General features: G+C 41.6%; 1 protein-coding gene across 2 annotated transcripts in view; it reads right to left on the reverse strand.

Moving 5' to 3' along the window:
* PLEKHM3 (pleckstrin homology domain containing M3) overlaps positions 1-18,454 on the reverse strand; it is a 180,491-nt gene that overhangs the window by 119,608 nt on the left and 42,429 nt on the right. The gene's annotated exons all lie outside the window — the stretch shown is intronic.

Raw genomic sequence — 18,454 nt, forward strand, 5'->3', positions numbered from 1 at the left:
CAATGATTGAGAGACTAAAGTCAATATTTAGTCAAAATTTATCTTGAAAGGCAATAAATCTTGATTTCTGCCAAGGCAAGTAAGTAAATATGTGCACTGTTCTAGAGATTCTGACTGCTTTTCTGTCTACTAAATAGCTACAGTGACTTAAAAGTATCCGTGACACAGATTCTCACTTCCAAAGACATGGTTTGGAAGATGTTGATGATAAGGTGCTTTAGTACCAGTATTATGGTAACAATGAAATGCTATTTCACCATCTAGTATATTTAAATCAGTCTAAACTCGGTATTTTTTTTTCATACTTGTTTTCTTCTTAATAGTCTATGACTAAATTTTCTCATTAACTTCTGTGCCTGTCTGCTCTTTACCCAAAGACTCTCAAGAAAACAGTATGCAATCTTAAATGGGAGTAATAAATAGATATTTAGGACTTTGAGGGGTTCCTCTGTATTCCCCAGGTGTCAGGGCATATTAGGTAATAGATAGATAGGTAAATGGATAAACAAATACTTACATAGTATGCCTGGCACAGTTATAAGTACTTTACATACACACACATTTATTTAATACTCATCAATTCTATAAGGTAGGTATTATCCCCATTTTACAGATGAAGAAACTGAGGCAGCGGGTGATAAAGTAATTCTGTCCATGGTTGTACAGTTAGAAAGAAGACAGAGCTTAATAGAAGTAGCTGATGTGGCACTTGATGAGAAACACTAATATATATATATATATATATGGGTGAATTTCCATGTAGCTGTCTCCTTGTGGAAAGTATTTAAAAAATGGTCTCTCTGTGTATGGCAATATGATAAGCACAGGAAATATAAATCAATTATACAAAAGAGCATAAGTTACTTTGTCAATGAATTAGCCTAGGACCTCACAGCATTAGCATCACACTGAATATGAAGGGTGAGGGGGACAAGAGTACAAATCTGGAAGGTGGAAAGCAGAAGACAGTAAGAGATAAGCCAAGGAGGAAGCAATCACTCTAATTGTGGACACTGGGGAAGGCTGTGTAGGCATGGGTCCTTTGAACTGGGCCTTGAAAAAGAAAAGAGATTTTGGAAGACGACAGCTCAGAAAAATAGGGGCATGTTTGGAAAACGTTGATTATTCTAGATATCTGAAGCTCCCTGTAATGAGAGGGGTGTTAGGAAAAAAGAATTTGGAACCATAAACTGAAGCTAGAACGTAAGAATCCTGAATGCTTAGCGGGAAGAATCCTTACTAACCAATAAGATACAGAATGAGCTAGAGTTGTTTGAAGCAGAACAGGAATCTGAGCTTTGGAAAGATTAATTGGCAAGGAAAAAAAAAACAAAAACAAAATGGAAGAGGAGAGGACCAGTCGATAAGTTATTGCACCAGTCTGGGCTTAAGTAGGCAGTGAGGTTGAGAGCGGAAGGGGAAAGAGAAAGGGATACTATGGAGATGAACTGCAAACATTTTGGTAACGGATTAATGTGGAAAGGATTGGGATTGTCAAAGATGCCCATGATGTTGTATGAGAAATCTATCAGTCAGAAGGGGCACATGGTTTCAGGGAGAAAATGCTGTTTGTTTGGGGGCATTAAGACCAAAAGACAGAGTTCAAAAATTTTGAGCTACCAGATCTTCTGATTCCTATAGCTCAGCTGACTAATTCCCCTTTACTGTACAAATCAATTTGAATTTGATCTTCTGTTATATGACTGACTGCATCTGATGTATTTGATACTGAATAATGGCTGGTTGAGGGTTCTCTTTCTATAACCTAATATTTTTACCTAGAGCTACCCATTAAGACACTAAGGTCTCATTATAAACCATTAGCTGGTACGAAATAATCAACATGCATTTCCGTAGAAGACATTTATTTCTTCATAAAGAAGTGCATAAAGAAGTGAGTAGAAGCCAAGTGAGGAAGAGATGACATAGCGGGTAGGCCTTATTTCTTGACAGCACAGTGGTTCTCAACCAGGGGAGAGTTTTGTCCCAAACAGGGGCGTTTACAATATCTGGAGACATTTCTGGTTGTTATGAAAGAGTGAGGGGGGTAGCTACTGTCATCTAGTGGATAGAGGCCAGGGATGTTGTTAAACATCCCTCACTGCACAGGACAGCCCCCACAACAAAGAATTATCTGGCCCCAAATGTCAGGCTTGCCACTGTTGAGAAACCCTGTGACAGCACAAAGAGGGCAAAATAAGAGGTCTGAGTATGGACGCTACTTAATCACTTTTCTCTGCAAGTGACAGATACATGGTCTATCATGGGAAGGAGGAAAGCCCTCCCGCCAGCTCTACTTTCTTAGCTAAAAGAAATGATTCGTGCCACTATGTTAGTTTAGAGGCACCATCCAAGAGAGGTCTTACCCACACTGTACCACCATCTCCTATACTGGCCAGTGACGTCGGCTCTTTTCTTCATGAAGTTATCCTTCTGGTGAAACACTTGTGACCAATAACTCTTACTTGGAAAACTGCAGAAAGGGAAAGGGCTGAGCTAACCTGATTATTTTAAACATGAAAGCGGCCGGTGGTGGGAATATTGTCCCTCTGTCACAGTCTACCTCCTGCTGCCAGTTGTCTCTTAAGCACGGGAGAAGCAGGATTCCCCATATTGTACCCCTGCAGCCCCAGAAAGGGAAGGCAGGTCAGCCTCACCATCCTTGTAACAAGGCAGATGCTGGGCTGGGCTACTTGGAACTTACACACTGAAAGCTTTGGAGGAAGCTGTCTTATTAAATCAAAGGTCTTGGGCGCCTAGGTGGCTCAGTCGGTTAAGCATCTGCCTTCGGCTCAGATCATGATCCCAGGGTCCTGAGATAAAGTCCCGCATCGGGCTCCTTGCTCAGCGGGGAGTCTGCTTCTCCCTCTGCCCTTCCCCCCTGCTCATGCTCTTTCTCACAAATAAATAAACAAAATCTTAAAAAAAAAATCAATGGTCTTACTGGAATGTTCCTCTGAACCAGTGCCACGCCATATGAGAGAAGCCTGAGACAAAAGGAAAATTCAGTCATACTGATCCTATCTCTAAAATTTTATATTTTGTTCATCATGGATTTTTTGGCTTTTAAATAATATTACATTAAAAATATTATTTATCTCAATTACTGAGTGGTTGGGGGGGGCATCCTCTTAAGTTGTATGCCCAAAGCAATTGCCTCACTCCCCCTACCCTAGTCCCCAGCCCTGTACTGAACCTTTTTTTCCTCAGAGTCTGCTGTGTACCACAACGATGTTCTTTCTGCAGTGATTCTCCCTGATCTTTAACATTATATTAAACGACCACTAACTCTCTTTTTGTGAGACAGCACTTTATAAAGAAGTGAGGAAAACCTGAGTGAGGAAGAGAAGACATAGTTGGTAGGCCTTGTTCCTTCACAGCACAGTGGTTCCACCTTTATTTCGGTGGCTTTGAAAGGTCAAAAACCTCTTACTGGCTTAGAAGTTAAGATTATCTTTATGGTTTCCCTGAGAAGCAAGTTGTCTTTCTTTAGTCTTTTTCTGGAACTGAGGTCTCCTTCCAGCTTGTATACAGCAGTCTCTGTGTACATCAGCCTCATCCAGCCGGTCGCTTCTGTGACAAACACTGTCCCACCAGGGTTGCTCCTCAGACTTCTCTTTCACGTCACTCCCCATTCTGAATGCCTGCTCCTCTTTCCTTATATTTCTCATGAGTCTCATCCCTTTGAACTTTACAGTATCTTTACAACACAACCTTTCCTCTTCTTTGCTAAAACCTCCGAAAAAACCCTGACAGCATCTCTTAGAGTAATTTCTACCTGAGCTATTTTAGTAATGACAACAATTTGATAAAATTAAAGTCATGAGAGTGGATCCAAGTAGTACTAGGAACAGTCTCAAAGTGAAAGAGATCACTTTCATCAGCTTCCCTTAAACCCATGCTTGAATTTTTTCATTTTCACCCCAAACCAAATTCTTTATGTTCTAGAAGATTCAGGGACTGCCTTGGTGTACTCTCTTCCTTGACCCTTTTCCCTATGCCTTTTTTGGTCTTCTTACTAAGCTTTTCTGTCTCTCTAAAAGGACAGATTTGTGACCACCTCCAAAACTAACCTTTTAATTATATGTTTAGTATTTGAAGATAGGCTGCTTGTATCAGGATATTTAGAGCTAGAAGGCAAGACACAAAAGGACATCTACAAGCAGGAAAACTCCTATTCCCCGGTCCTCAAGTTGCCCTTTGAAAGGAATTCCCTAGAGTAGTATTCCCAGCGTCTCTCCCCTTTGCTTATCTGGCCTCCTCACAGATGGGAGATGTGAGGTATCGGACTGGTAAATTTAGAAGAACCCTGGCATGTTCAGTCCAGCCTTCAGGAAGCAGTTTTTCAGGGTGCCTGGGTGGCTCAGTCGTTGGGCGTCTGCCTTCGGCTCGAGTCATGATCCCAGGGATCGAGCCCTGCATCGGGCTCCCCACTCGGCGGGAAGCCTGCTTCTCCCTCTCCCACTCCCCCTGCTTGTGTTCCTGCTCTCACTATCTCTCTCTCTCGGTCAAATAAATAAATAAAATCTTAAAAAAAAAAGGAAGCAGATTTTCTGTCTGCCCTGGCAAGAAGACATGGCCTTTGGGATTCCAGCTGTGACCATGTGAATAAGTCTCTCTAATTTAAGGGTCCATTATATAATAATAAGTGTGATTGATACGCAATACATGCAATATTTTGATCTCCATCTTCCTGATCCCTGGGAGCAAAATGAAGAGGTAGGATACATTAACCCTGTAAGGCCCCTATCAGGATGATGGCTCAGACACAGCATCTACCAATGGGAGTAGGAAGGAAAAAGGAAGGCAATCAGGCGACACATGGCACTGGGTGATGGGATCATACAGGAAAGCTGGGCTCAGAGGCTTGCAAGGAAATCCTCTGCATCACCGGGCACTTTTCATTCAGTTAAAATTCTTCATCTTAACAATGGATGAGAAACATCATTTTTCCTAAAGGTTTCCCATCCAATATTAGGCCACAATAAGACTTCCACTCATCCAAGAACATTTTTTTTTCTGGGGAAAAAAAAATGCAGTGATGTACAATATTACTGCATTAAAATTTGGCACTTTTTTTTTTTTTTTTTTTAAAAGATTTTATTTATTTATTTGACAGAGAGAGACACAGCGAGAGCAGGATCACAAGCAGGGGAAGAGTTAGAGGGAGAAACAGGCTTCCCGCAGAGCAGGGAGCCCGATGCGGGGCTCGATCCCAGGACCCTGGGATCATGACCTGAGTCGAAGGCAGACGCTTAACGACTGAGCCACCCAGGCGCCCCTTGGCACTTTTGGTTCAGGTGATATTTTGTAACATTTGAATTGCACAAAGTCAAGGCAGTTTAATCTTCCCTCAAGTTAGACTGTCGAAGATGCTGACCCGCAAGACTAAAAAGGTTGGCCCGAGGCTGTATAATAAATCAGTGACAGGGCTATAAACAGAAGACCAAGCTCTTCTGCTCCTAATGTATTACTTATCCCACTGAGTCTAGATGCTTCCCAGCCACCAAATCATGGGTATCTATTATTTTGTCTGGTCTCTAAAAGCCTGGGGGTTAAGAAGAATATCTTTATTGATAAGGATGGAGAAAGAAACCAAGCCATTCAAACTAAGTCTATCCTTTGTGTCAGAGGTACAGGCTTGGTGATTTGACAGGGAAATGATTTTCAATAAGGCTTTTGATTCAGCCCCACATGATTTACTTACTTCACTTAGCAAGATACAATCCTTGGTATATTGATACATACCTGGTCAGAATGTGATTTTCAGCACAGTGACTATACTCAACAACATTCTATTGTATACCTGAAAGTTTCTAAGAGAGTAGACCTTAAAAAGTCTCACCACACACACCCACAAAAGGTAACTATGTGAGGTGACAAATGTGTTAACTAACCTTATTGTGGTAATCACTTTTTGCAATATATATGTATATCATATTGCCAGGTTGTACAACTTAAATTTACATGTAATATGCCAATTATATCTCAAAAAAGCAGGGGGAGGGGTGATGAATAAGTCCTGGGGATCTAATGTACAGCATGGTGACTATAGTTAAAGAATACTATACTGTAGGGACGCCTGGGTGGCTCAGTCGGTTAAGCATCTGCCTTCAGCTCAGGTCATGATGCCAGGGTCCTGGAATCGAGTCCCACATCAGGCTCCTTGCTCAGCGGGGAGCCTACTTCTCCCTCTGCCTGCCGTTCCTCCTGCTTGTGTGCTCTCTCTCTCTGATAAATAAATAAACAAATCTTTAAAAAAAATACTGTATTGTATACTTGACAGTTGATAAGAAAGTAAATCTTAAATGTTCTCACAACAACAAAAAATTTTAATTATGTGAGGTGATGGATGTCTTTACGAACCTTAATTGTGGCAACCATTTTAAAATATAGATCAAATCATCACAATGTAGACCATGAACTTACACATGTTATTTGTCAATTATATCTCAATAAAGCTGGGGGAAAGAAAAAAAGAATGTGATTTTCAATCTTTTGGAAATTCACACAAGCCTGCATGTCTTGGTTTTGGAATCCTAGTTCCCTTCAAAAGTGGTGTGTAACACATACTACATTAGCTAAAGCTAATAAATGAAATTAATTTTGCTGGTCACCTTTATAGTATCTATTTAAAAAGAAACTCTCTATTCTAAGCCAGGATTTGAGAGTATATCTGGGTTAGAGAGTGGGATCACAAAGTCACTGGATGTGCACTCATCCCACCACCCTGAGCTGCAGCCCTCTGAGGGCTCTAGCCGGGCTGGACAGACCAGAGCCAGCCAGTTTCCTCGCTGCTTCTGAAGCTGCTTGGTCCCAGGAAGACCCGGGAAGATATCACTAGAAATCTCCCCTCCCGAGTAAGTGCATCAGTGCTGGAAGGCGCCCACTAGCAGCAGACTGGAAATGAGAGAACAAGGTACACAGGCCAAGGCCTCCTCCTTCTCTGAGGGGCAGCCACATGTATCACTTCTCCTCCTTTCATCCAGATCCTATTTTTGCTGTTCCGCACTGGTGTATAATAAAGAATTGTTTCATCTTTCTCCCTCATTCCTGGCAGGGAGTTTCTAAAACCCTTGGAATTTCCTGAGTGGATACAAGGGTCTTTATTATTCTTGAGCCCCTTGGATCACAACTGACTTTATGCTAATGAGGTGACTCATGGTGGGCCACCAAATAGCTTCGGATAGAGGGTGGTCACTAGAAAGGACCAACCACTTGATTAGAGGGTTTAGACTTTGAGCCAGCCTGACCTCTGGGGAAGGAATGGGGGCAGGGACGCCTGGGTGGCTCAGTCAGTTGAGCATCTGCCTTCAGCTCAGGTCATGATCCCAGGGTCCTGGGATCGAATCCTGCATTGGGCTCCTTGCTCAGCGGGGAGTCTGCTTCTCCCTCTGCCTGCCACTCCCCCTGCTTGTGCTCTCTCTGACAAAAAAATAAATAAAATCTTAAAATAAAAGGAGGGGAGATGGAGGCTGCAGACTGAGTTCAATCACAAGGTCAATAATTCAATCAAGCGTGCCTATATAATGAAACCCTAATAAAAACTCGGGACACTGAAACTCTGTGGAACTTCCTGGTTGATGAATACACTGATTCATCAATGTATTGGTGGGACAGTGTCATGCCCTGATTCCATAGGCAAAGAACACAGAAGCTCTGCATTTGGAACCCTCCCAGACCTTGCCTTCTGAGTCTCTTCATTTGGCTGTTCCTGATTTGTATCCTTTCTAATAAAACAGTAATTATGAGTATAGTGCTTTCTGGAGTAGTGAGTTGTTCCAGCAAATTATTAACCTGAGAGGGTTACCCCCAAATTTGTAGCTAGTCAGTCAGAGTGCAGGTGGCCTGGGGACGCCCTGAACTTGTGGCTGGCACCTGCAGTTGGAGCAGTCTTGTGAGGGATCAAGCCTTTAACTCATGGGTTTGTGCTAACTGTGGGTAGTTAGTGCCAAAACTGAACTGCAGTACACCAGCTGGAGTTGAAACAATATGTGCACGTGAGAGGAAACTCTGATGGTACAGTGCCTAGAGTAGGGGTTTGCACCATGTGTTTGAGGAATCCTAGTCCTGCAAAGAGAAGGTCAACTAAGTTTGGAAATGTTGCATATTTATACCTCTTATCAGTATAATAAAGGCTCTAAAAGGTTACATAGTTAAAAAAATTTTTTTTCAAGTTTTATTTATTTAAGTAATCTCTACACCCAACGTGGGGCTCGAACTCATGACCCCAAGGTCAACAGTCACACGTTCTTCTGACTGAGCCAGCCAGGCACCCCGCATAGTCAAAAATTTTTTTTAAGTTCCTGGAAACCTTCAAGATCATAACTGGCTTTCCAAAAGGGTAAGTTTTGAGTCCATCATTTCTTAATATTATTAAACAACCTAGATGACTAAGTAGAGAACATGTTAATTATATCTGCAGATGACTCCAACCTAGGATTTCTAGAAAAGATAGTGGGAGTGGGGAGGGAGGTCTCACACAGAGGATGATTAGAACTATTTAGTGCACACTACCGTGCACCAGATGCAGAGCTAGGGAGACAGCAATGAACAAGACAACACATGCCAACAGAGCATTTGCAGTCAAGTGGAGGAGACACGTATTAAGTAAACAATTACCCAAATGACACTATAATGTCAATTATGACAAGTGCTAGAGTAAGAGGTACTAAACCAGCATTACAGAGGAGAGCACTAAATGGGTCCTAAGTCAGTCTGGGGGGTTGGTTGGAGAAGGTGTTCTTGAGAAAGTGATGTTGAAGTAGTGACCTGAAGAAAGAGCTGGGGGTAGGGGAGATGGTGGCAATATACCAGGGAGAGGCAAGTGCACGTGCGAAGGCTCTGAGGGGGAAGGAAATGGTGTGTTTGAGGAACAGAGTGAAGTCATCGTGGCCGGCACTTGGTGTGTGGGAGGAAGCGACAAGAAGAGTTAAAGGTGGGGCGCCTGGGTGGCTCATCATTAAGCGTCTGCCTTCGGCTCAGGTCACGATCCCAGAGTCCTGGGATCGAGCCCCGCATTGGGCTTCCTGCTCGGAGGGGAGCCTGGGCTGAGCAGGGAGCCTGCTTCTCCCTCTCCCACTCCCCCTGCTTGTGTTCCCTCTCTTGCTGTGTCTCTCTCTGTCAAATAAATAAATAAAATCTTAAAAAAAAAAAAAAAGAGTTGAAGGTGAGGCGGTGGGCAGGAGTCAAATCATGCGGGGTCATTTTAGGGATCCTGGTCTTCATGCCAAAAGATGTGCAAAGCCACTGAAGGACTTTAGAGAGGTCTACCAGGGTCAATCTGCATTTTAATAAGATCACATTCACTACGGTCAAGACAAGGTTGGGAAAGGTTAGAATGGAAGCAAGAAGACTGGTTGGGAGGTCACTGTGGTTGTCTAGGTGAAAGACGACTCTGCTGGTAGCAAAGAAATGAGGGAGGTAAAGGCTATCTCAAAATCCAAATACTAAATAGGCTCATCAAGTATAAAATAGAAACTAGGCATAACATTAGGATGTACTAAAAAGGAGGCCAGAATGTGAGTAAAAGACTTGAACTAATCTCTTTCTTCATTCATATTCATCACCAGGTAGAACCCTATTAGAACACCATGGTAGTTTCCAGAATGTAAGAAAGACATGGAAACCTAGAGATTATCAGCAGATTGATACCTCAATGGTTAAAATGTTGGACATATGGAGAAGAAACAGTTAAAAGAAATGTGCTTACATAACCTAGAGAAAACTGAAGTCTGGCTTGATTCATTCGCTAAGAACATTCTATGTGTTAGAGCAGTGGTTTCTCAAACTTTGTATGCATGCAAATCAACTGGAAAGTCTGTTAAAATCTCCAGACCCAATCCCAGAGATCCTGACTTCAACAGGTCTAGGGAAGTGTCCAGCCATGTCTCCTCTCACCACTCTCCTGATTCTGATTAAAATGGTGCTCTGATCACTCTGAGAAGTGCTGGAGTCCTGCCTTCAAAAAAGTCAGACACACATCATAGGACCATGACAGGAGCCCAGGAGACTGGAAGGGGGGTGGGGTCATGCAGGAAGAATGTTCAATTCTACCTGGAGGATTAGAGTAGGGTAGGGGTAGGATAGTCAAGGAAGGCTTGTAAAGAAGCCTTTAAGAGTATAAAGGCTTTTTCACTACCAAAAGTCTTCAACAAAGCATTATACAAAACTGTACCCAGAACACTGCCTGTCACCCCTGATCTCGAGGCTCACTGCTTTGCAGGCCTGCTCCGTTTTGCATCTGAAACATGGAAAGGAGTTTTATGCTCTTCGTTTCTTATTAATGTGACTTAATTAAAACATTTTCTGTGTTAACATATTTCAAGATATAAGGACCTGCATAAGCAATATGTTGTACATCTGAAACTAATATATATAACATTGTATGTCAGCTATACTTCAATTAAAAACAAAACAAAACCTGCATATAGTCATATTTTCTACCGCTAAAATTAACTTTTCATTTACCCCCACACCTCAATTTCTGGAACTGTATGTGGCCCATGTTTGTTGAATGAATGAATGATTAGATGAAAATAATATTGCAAGAAATAAGTTGGTATTACTCTATTACTAAATTTCCTTATCTAGGGATGCATTTACTCATTTCACTTACGTATGTTTCTGCTTTTAGGCAGTATAATGAATTTTAGAAAACCTCTCAAGTAGCTCTTATGTTTAGAGGAGTCCAAGAAAAGCTTAGTTTTTCCAGCAACTTAGCTAGAAATTAAGAATACTGACCTACCCCTAGGTAGGATATCCCCAGCCTATCCTAAAACCATACTTAGACCAATCTCTGTCCTAATGCAAGGTCAGTAAATAGAAACTATTAACTCAATGCAGAGTCCAATAGTACATTAACACTTACTTTAGAAGTTTAGCTGGAAATGAACACATGATGAGAACAATGTTAACCATAAAGGAAGCTACAAAAAGGGACAAGAACTTTCCAGACCAAAGTATAGCAACAAAGACTGGGAGAAATGAACAGCTTTTTTTAAAAAAAAAGATAGCACAGCTATGGCCTATGAAGTTCAGGAAGGTCTATCAAAAGATCCATATCTTCTGAAATTCAAAATGATTTTATTCTTCTGAAACATATCAAAGACCAACATGTGACTTCTATGATGAGATACCAGGAATAAATCAAAAAGCAAATTTATAACCTATAAAATCAAACAGCCTACTTATATAAAGTTATCAAATCTCTCTGAATTTTAGAATGTGAAATAGTTCAAAACCCAAATCTTCTTCCATAGTCATTTTACCACTTCAGTGTGTATTCAGATTCTTAATGTACATTTATTTTTATTTAAAATCATTTCCTGGACTGAAACATTTAGACTGCAAAAAAGGGTAAAAAGCAAATTTATCCAATGATAAACATCAGAATCAGGAAAAAGGTACCCATCTCCTGTCTTCTTAGTCAAGTGGTATTTCTACTGGTTTAAAATATCTTCCTCAAAGGAAAAAGGTATTGCTTATTAAATGAGGTTTAAATGAAGGGACCACATTAATCTAATTTTCTCTAATCTTCTATAGACATTCAAAGAACCACAGAATGAGAGATAAAAGGGACCATATAGAGCAAGGCCATTCCCTCTAAAATATCCCAGACAGATCGAAGTGTTGGAAGGAAATTCAAAGACCTTTGAGTTCAACTGTGTGCTATAATTACTCATTTGTCTGGCCTCCAATTTTCAATTTCTGTGAGGGCAAATAATGGGATTATTCTGTTCACTATGCATCAAGCATAGTGCTTAGAACATAGTAGGGCTTCCACAAGCAGAAGGGCCGAGTTAATGAATCTCTTCATCTTGCAGATGAGAAAACTGTATCTCAGACAAGTTAAGTGTCTTGCCTTGAGGTCACGATTCCAGTTCTTCCAGTCTCATTGGCCAGGGCTCTGGACACTCTACTGATTTTCACCTACGGCCATCAAATCCTAAATAAAGGACATCCATTCCAATCTGGAAATATCTGTTCCCTTGGTCTGGTGGAGTTACCCAGAGAAGTCTATTTTCTCTTCTTAGTGGCAGCCTTCAAAAATATGGGGACAACACTTGTGTCCTTCCTATTCTAGGTGACACGTGCATGGCATGGTTCACTATCCTATCACATGTCAATAAATGTAGTTGTTTGTTCCTCAAGAGCAACTGCTGTAAATGGAATTTCCAGATGTGATCTGGCCAGGGCAGAACACAATGAGGATATAATCTCTTCTTTCTGGACTTGTTTCATGAATGCTTTTGAAGTAAACACAGCAGCATAGATTCTGGTTTCGCACTGCTTCATTTGTACACCCACATGAGCTGCTAGATCAAGTATCCTGTGCCTTCCATTTTTGCAGTTAATTTTCCAAATATAAGCATGTGACTATCTATTTATCCCTGCTAAAGTCACATCTCGTTTGGTCCATTCCTCTAGCTTATGTTTCAGAATCTGGATTCTGTCATTTAACATATTAGTTGCCTAACCCAGTTTTGTGCGAGTTGCGAATTTGATTAAGTATGCCTATGTTATCTTTATCCAGGTAATTATCATCTTATGTAGACAAATAATAAAAGGAGCTAATCCTTTTTTTAAAAAGATTTTATTCATTTATTTGAGAGAGAGAGAGAGAGCACAAGAGGGGGGAGGGTCAGAGGGAGAAGCAGGCTCCCCACTGAGCAGGGAGCCCGATGCAGGACTACATCCTGGGACTCCAGGATCATGACCTGAGCTGAAGGCAAGTTGCTTAACCGACTGAGCCACCCAGGTGCCCCAAAGGAGCTAATCCTTATATGCACTTACTATGTGCCAGGCACTGTCCCAAGCCCTTTTACCTCATTTTATTCTCACTACAAACTTATGAGGTGGATGTGATTATTTTCTCACATCAGAGGTTAAAAAATGGAGATGCAGAAATGTTAAGTAAGTACGCAGGGTCACATGGTGAGTAGCAATCTGGAACCCCAATCTGATTCCAGAGTCCTTGATCTTAACTACTAAATGATGCTCATTCTTATTATTCTCATGTACCTTTGCCAACAACACTCTAGGCTGATAGGGATCCATTAGTCAACAATCCTTGTGCAAAGCTGCCAATCATTCACAAAATGACAGAACTATAATCTCTGAAAACCCATGCTTCTCTGTCTTCAGGACTTTGCCAAATACTTTTCTTTTTTTCTTTTAATTTTTTTTTAAAAGAACAAGCCTTTTGATTTTTTTATTACTCAAAAAAGCTTCCTTTCTAAATTCAGCTTTCTAACTCTGTCCTTGTGCCTTCAACAATTTCACAATTTTCTGCTCCGCAATAAGGAAAGCATGCTTGATCCTGTCATGAACACACTTAGCACACATGGAACCACCGTAGGCCCTGCTGACGTGTTTTTTCATTTTAGAAAACCTCGTAAGAACTGTACAGCACAAACTTCTCAAAGTCACCCTGGGCACACACCACATGTGGAATTTGGTGCTTTCCCAACCTTCTTGGTATAAAGCTAAATGACTCTATTACCGGGGGTTTGGGCCAGCCTCATTGTGTTAGAGGCTGTATTATATATGTCAAATTCTGGACCACTCTGAATACCTATGGATGCCGGCCGGCCCCAGAAGAGGAAAGAAAAAAAAAGCCCAGATAATTTTCTGAACATTAAGTGCCGTATGGCGTGGACCTGACCTGTCTAGTAATCCCTCATTTTCCTTTGTGCATCCTCAATCAGACTATAAAGTCCAGGGGGTCCAGACTATATCTATGTTTCTCTTCTATCTCCCATAGCACCAACTACACAATGAGTACCCAACAGAAATTCAAGTTTTATCTTTGACAGATGGGTAGTAAAAGCCAAGGAGATTTCCCCGAGTTTAATTCTATAGGAAATCTCAGGATGAAGTTTGAAATGGAGAAGTGGGAAGAGACACTACTTTAGCTCTTTAGCTATCAAATTCTCTACAACAGGGATTCTCTAGCATAAGCAGAGAGGGGATGTACTGGTCTCCAAGCCAGTGGCCACGACAGCCTAGCCCCTTACCTCCCAGTCGCATTCTCCTGTTCATCCCCTTCAGATCCCCATATCCTCTTGGAGGGGATTCTATAAATCTTTGAAGAGCACAGCCCACATATTACTCCTAATTGCATATCCCAAGGTGCCTGGCAGAGCATGTGTGTAGCACACATGAAGGGCTTAATAAAGGCTTGTAGAAAAGAACCCTCCACCAAAACTCCATTTAAAGATTTTACTATCAACAACCCCTCCATGGTCATATTCAAGGTTGGGGAAATAAAACTTAGCCTGTAGGACGGACACACACACACACACAGACACACACAGACACACACACACACACACACACACAGACAGACACACACACACAGACACACACACACACACACACACACACACACACACGAGATTTCTCCTCTGGGAGACAACAACCCAATACACTAAGAAACAAAATGATAGATAATACAAGGTAAGAAGGCAACAACAAACTAAAATATTCTCTTCTATCCAAGCTGTTTATATGTTTTGAGGGGAATATCTAAGTTTTTCTTTATTGTCTTATTCTCCTCCAATTGGCTATCTGCCTATTCCTTAACTCAAATAAATCTTCACCTTACTATCATTCCTAGCAAGTGGAAGACATATTTGAAAATAGTACTAAAGATAGGAATTTGAGATATCAAGGAAAGTCAATTGTTTTTATTTCTGTCTCTATTTTCCTTAGCAGATATTGTACTTTGGCTACTAGAGGATCCCCTAATTTTTCACATGAGAATCAAAACAGATTTTGGCTATGCTAGAAGTCCCCCCCCCCCGCCCCCAACCAAGAGCATAACATACAACTTCCCTTTTTGGCACTTAAAAAAACCTACATATCTTTCTTTACCTACACTCATATGCATAGTCAGCTCCCAAATTCAATTTCTCTTTTTCTTTTTTTAAAATTTTATTTGATTATATTATGTTAATCACCATACATTACATCATTAGTTTTTGATGTAGTGTTCCATGATTCATTGTTTGCTCCAGTGCTCCATTTAATACATGCCCTCTTTAATACCCATCACCGGGCTAACCCATCCTCCCAACCCCCCCACCCCCTCTAGAACCCCCAGTTTGTTTCTCAGAGTCCATAGTCTCTCATGGTTCATCTTCAACCGGAGGGGGAGATGAATCAATTTCTCTTTTTCTTAAGAATTGCTATTCTGTATGATTTACTTTGAGGCCAATAAGTAACTATGCCCAACTTAGAAATACTGCTTACTTCCAGACTGGCAACTATTTAATGAATAATTAACCACTCCACACTTTCTATCAGGGATGCTTGTATTACCAGGGTAAAGGTATCCTTTATGTCTAAACGATGTCATAAAATAGGCCTTTGCCAGAAAGACGCCCTCATTTATCACGTGAAATGCCATGTGGTATTAACAAGGTCGATACTGTTTGTTTAATATATTTTGCTTTCAAGGGGCTTGAAATGATTTGTTTTTGCAGCTGTAACGGAGTTAAATTAGGGATTTAGCTTCTGCTTAGCTAGTTGAGCATATATAACCAGCAGCTATTAATTATCTGCTGCTGGTCATCTTCCCACAACTTCCAGCATCCTGGGGGTACTGAGTTACACCACCTGCAGCCAGTCTCCCCTTGAATAACCAATCCCAGCTTTTCAGGAACTGAGGGGAGATGAAATCATTCAAATTGTTATTTCTTACTCCACAACCGCCCTCACCCCAACATGTAAATGTTATTAGAGCACAGATTTTTTTTAAACGTTGAGTAAGCAATTTATGAGAAATATCTTAGCTCAAAGACTAGTTCCAGACATCCATCCTCACAAATGAGAAACTAACAACAAAAAACTTTTGTTTTTTAACGTACCAATAATCAGCCCCTTTTCCCTTTTCTCTCTTCTCACACCACTGTTCTTTTTTTTTTTTTTAAGATTTTATTTATTTATTTGACAGAGAGAGCAAGAGAGCACAAGCAGGAGGAGTGGTAGAAGGAGAGGGAGAAGCAGGCTCCCTGCTGAGCAGGGAGCCCGATGCGGAGCTCAGTCCCAGCACCCTGAGATCATGACCTGAGCCAAAGGCAGACGCTTAACCATCTGAGCCGCCCAGGCGCCCCACCACTGTTCTGTCTTAAATGGAGCAGGGAGAGGAGGAAGTTTGCTCCCAAGATAAACTCGTCAAAAGTCTGCACTACAATTCTAATTCCTCTCTACCTGTTTGTATCAGCTGGGAGCAGCCACCGAAAAGCTCTGGGGGGAGAAAGGCAAGGGGAGAGAAGGGGAGAGAAGGGGAGAGAAGGAGAGAGAAGGAGAGAGAAGGAGAAGGGGCGAGGAAGGGTGGGGGCAAAGAAAAACTAGAGTGCAATTCAAACAAAAATGAAATCACGCGCGCGCGCACACACACACACACACACACACAAACACACAAAGAGAGAAGAAAAAAATGCCCCCCCCACCTCAGGTCCTAACAACATACTTCTTTATCAGAGGTTCATTGTCAATCAATTAGCCGAGGCAGCAGGGGTCTGTGAGGTGGGGGCACCCAGGGAAACAATGGGCAGCCCTGTTGTATTACTATTTAATCACTTTTGCTAAATAAATAGAGCAGCCCCGAGGTGCTGTCATGTCAAGGGAATTTATAACAAAAAAAAAAAACTTCATTTTTCCTTGGTCATTCCTTTTTTCCCTTCAGGACAAGAGAGGGTTATTACTGTAGCCTTAAGTTCCATCTTTGTGTTTCTTGCCTTTGATTCCCACTCGGACCCTGCCACTTTCTGGCACTAATTTGTCAGGCTGAACAAAGAGAGGATTTGTACCTCCTGTAAGGTCTCAATTAGGAATGGCTTCTGCTGTATTATGTGCCATTCAGGGAGGACACAATGCCGGTAATTACAGGAATTTGCACTAAATGGCTGAAGAATTCACAGCGAAACTCCCCCCCACCCCTTGGGCTTACTCCTCCCAAGGACTGGGGGGGTGGGGGGGGGGGAGGGAAGGAAAGCAAAAGCTCTTAATGCCAGAGAGATGTAATTAGCAACAGCAGTCCTGAGAGGTTAAACAGCAGCCAAAGGAGTAAAACCATAAAACTGACAGTGTGAAAATAGTAGAGGGGATCCCCTCGGCTCACTATTTTTCTTGCTGTCTCTTCTGTTAACATTATTCAACTTCAGTCCAGAATCAGGAACACTGTCCCACAGTGGCCATCCGACATCACTCCCAGATTACAAAGCAGGAACAGAAAGAACGCTTTGAACGGTGAGCTTTGCAGATCTTATGGCACCTAAAACAAGGCCCTGGGCCCTTTGATTATAGTACTCAATTGGTAGGTTTCTTGATTGCCAGGAAATTACAGGAAAAATAGTTGTATGTACTCGTGCCAAGAAAACCCTGTATCTACTGAAGGGAAATAGGTATGTACACACGTCTAATTCCTGAAGAAAACAGGGCGGCTGCCTTATGATCTAAGTTATACAGCATTTTGTGAGCAACCTAATTTAGAACCACTTACAGGTACATCCTTCATAAATATTCTAATAAGCTGCATAATCATTTGTTTTAGTATTAATATTTTAATACCACAGATGCCAAACGAAATTTTAAATCCCAACCAGTAACTCTGCTAGAGAATCGTACCTCATTTTCCTCTACAGAGGTATTCCTGAAAAGCTGTACTAAAGCAGCTGTCCTGAATTACCTGTCCTGAATTAGCTGTCCTGAAAATTAACTGTCCTGAAATACCACTTGTATCATATGCTCCTCTCTGCTCAGGAACCTTCTGTGACTTCAGGGTCACATGTTCAGTTCAACCCTATCAAACTCCTTTTGCCGGTCAAAAATTACTGAAGAGCTGCTATTTCATATAGTTCTCCTTGCCACCACCTAGCTTTGTCACAGTGGCCATCTGGCATTCATGACATGATTATGTGATTAATATCCGGCTCCCGGAGCAGACTGTAGGTTCCATGAGGGCAGGGACCATGTCTGCTTTCTTGCAGCTCTGACTTCTCTGGGTGCACCTGAGTTTTTGGCACATGGGCAGAAACTCAGCACACAATAAATGGTAGGCTGAAGAAGGAAAGAACTTCATTTCCAAAGGCATGTTTTCAGGAAGAAGGAATGCAAGTGCAAAGGCCCCGGAGGCAAGAATGACCAAGGTAGGTTCCAGAACAACAAGATGACCACTGTGGCTGCGGCTTCCTAGCATGAGGCAGCCCTGGGGCTGGAAAGGAAGCCATGGAACGAACCACACAGCATCAAATACAACTATAAAAAGTTCAAGCACATGTTAAGAAATACACAGTTATATATAAGCATGTATTTTCAAAACCATAACCTCAGGCATTTTGGGATGGTTGTGGTCCATTTTCTCTGCAGGGGCTCTTCAAGTTTCCAAAAAGGATATCGAAAATTCTTTACCTACAGAAATTTAGTGAAAGAACGCCAACTGCACTAT

This window comes from Halichoerus grypus, chromosome 4 (assembly GCF_964656455.1).
Source record: "Halichoerus grypus chromosome 4, mHalGry1.hap1.1, whole genome shotgun sequence".
In the NCBI taxonomy this organism is placed as follows: Eukaryota; Metazoa; Chordata; class Mammalia; order Carnivora; family Phocidae; genus Halichoerus; species Halichoerus grypus.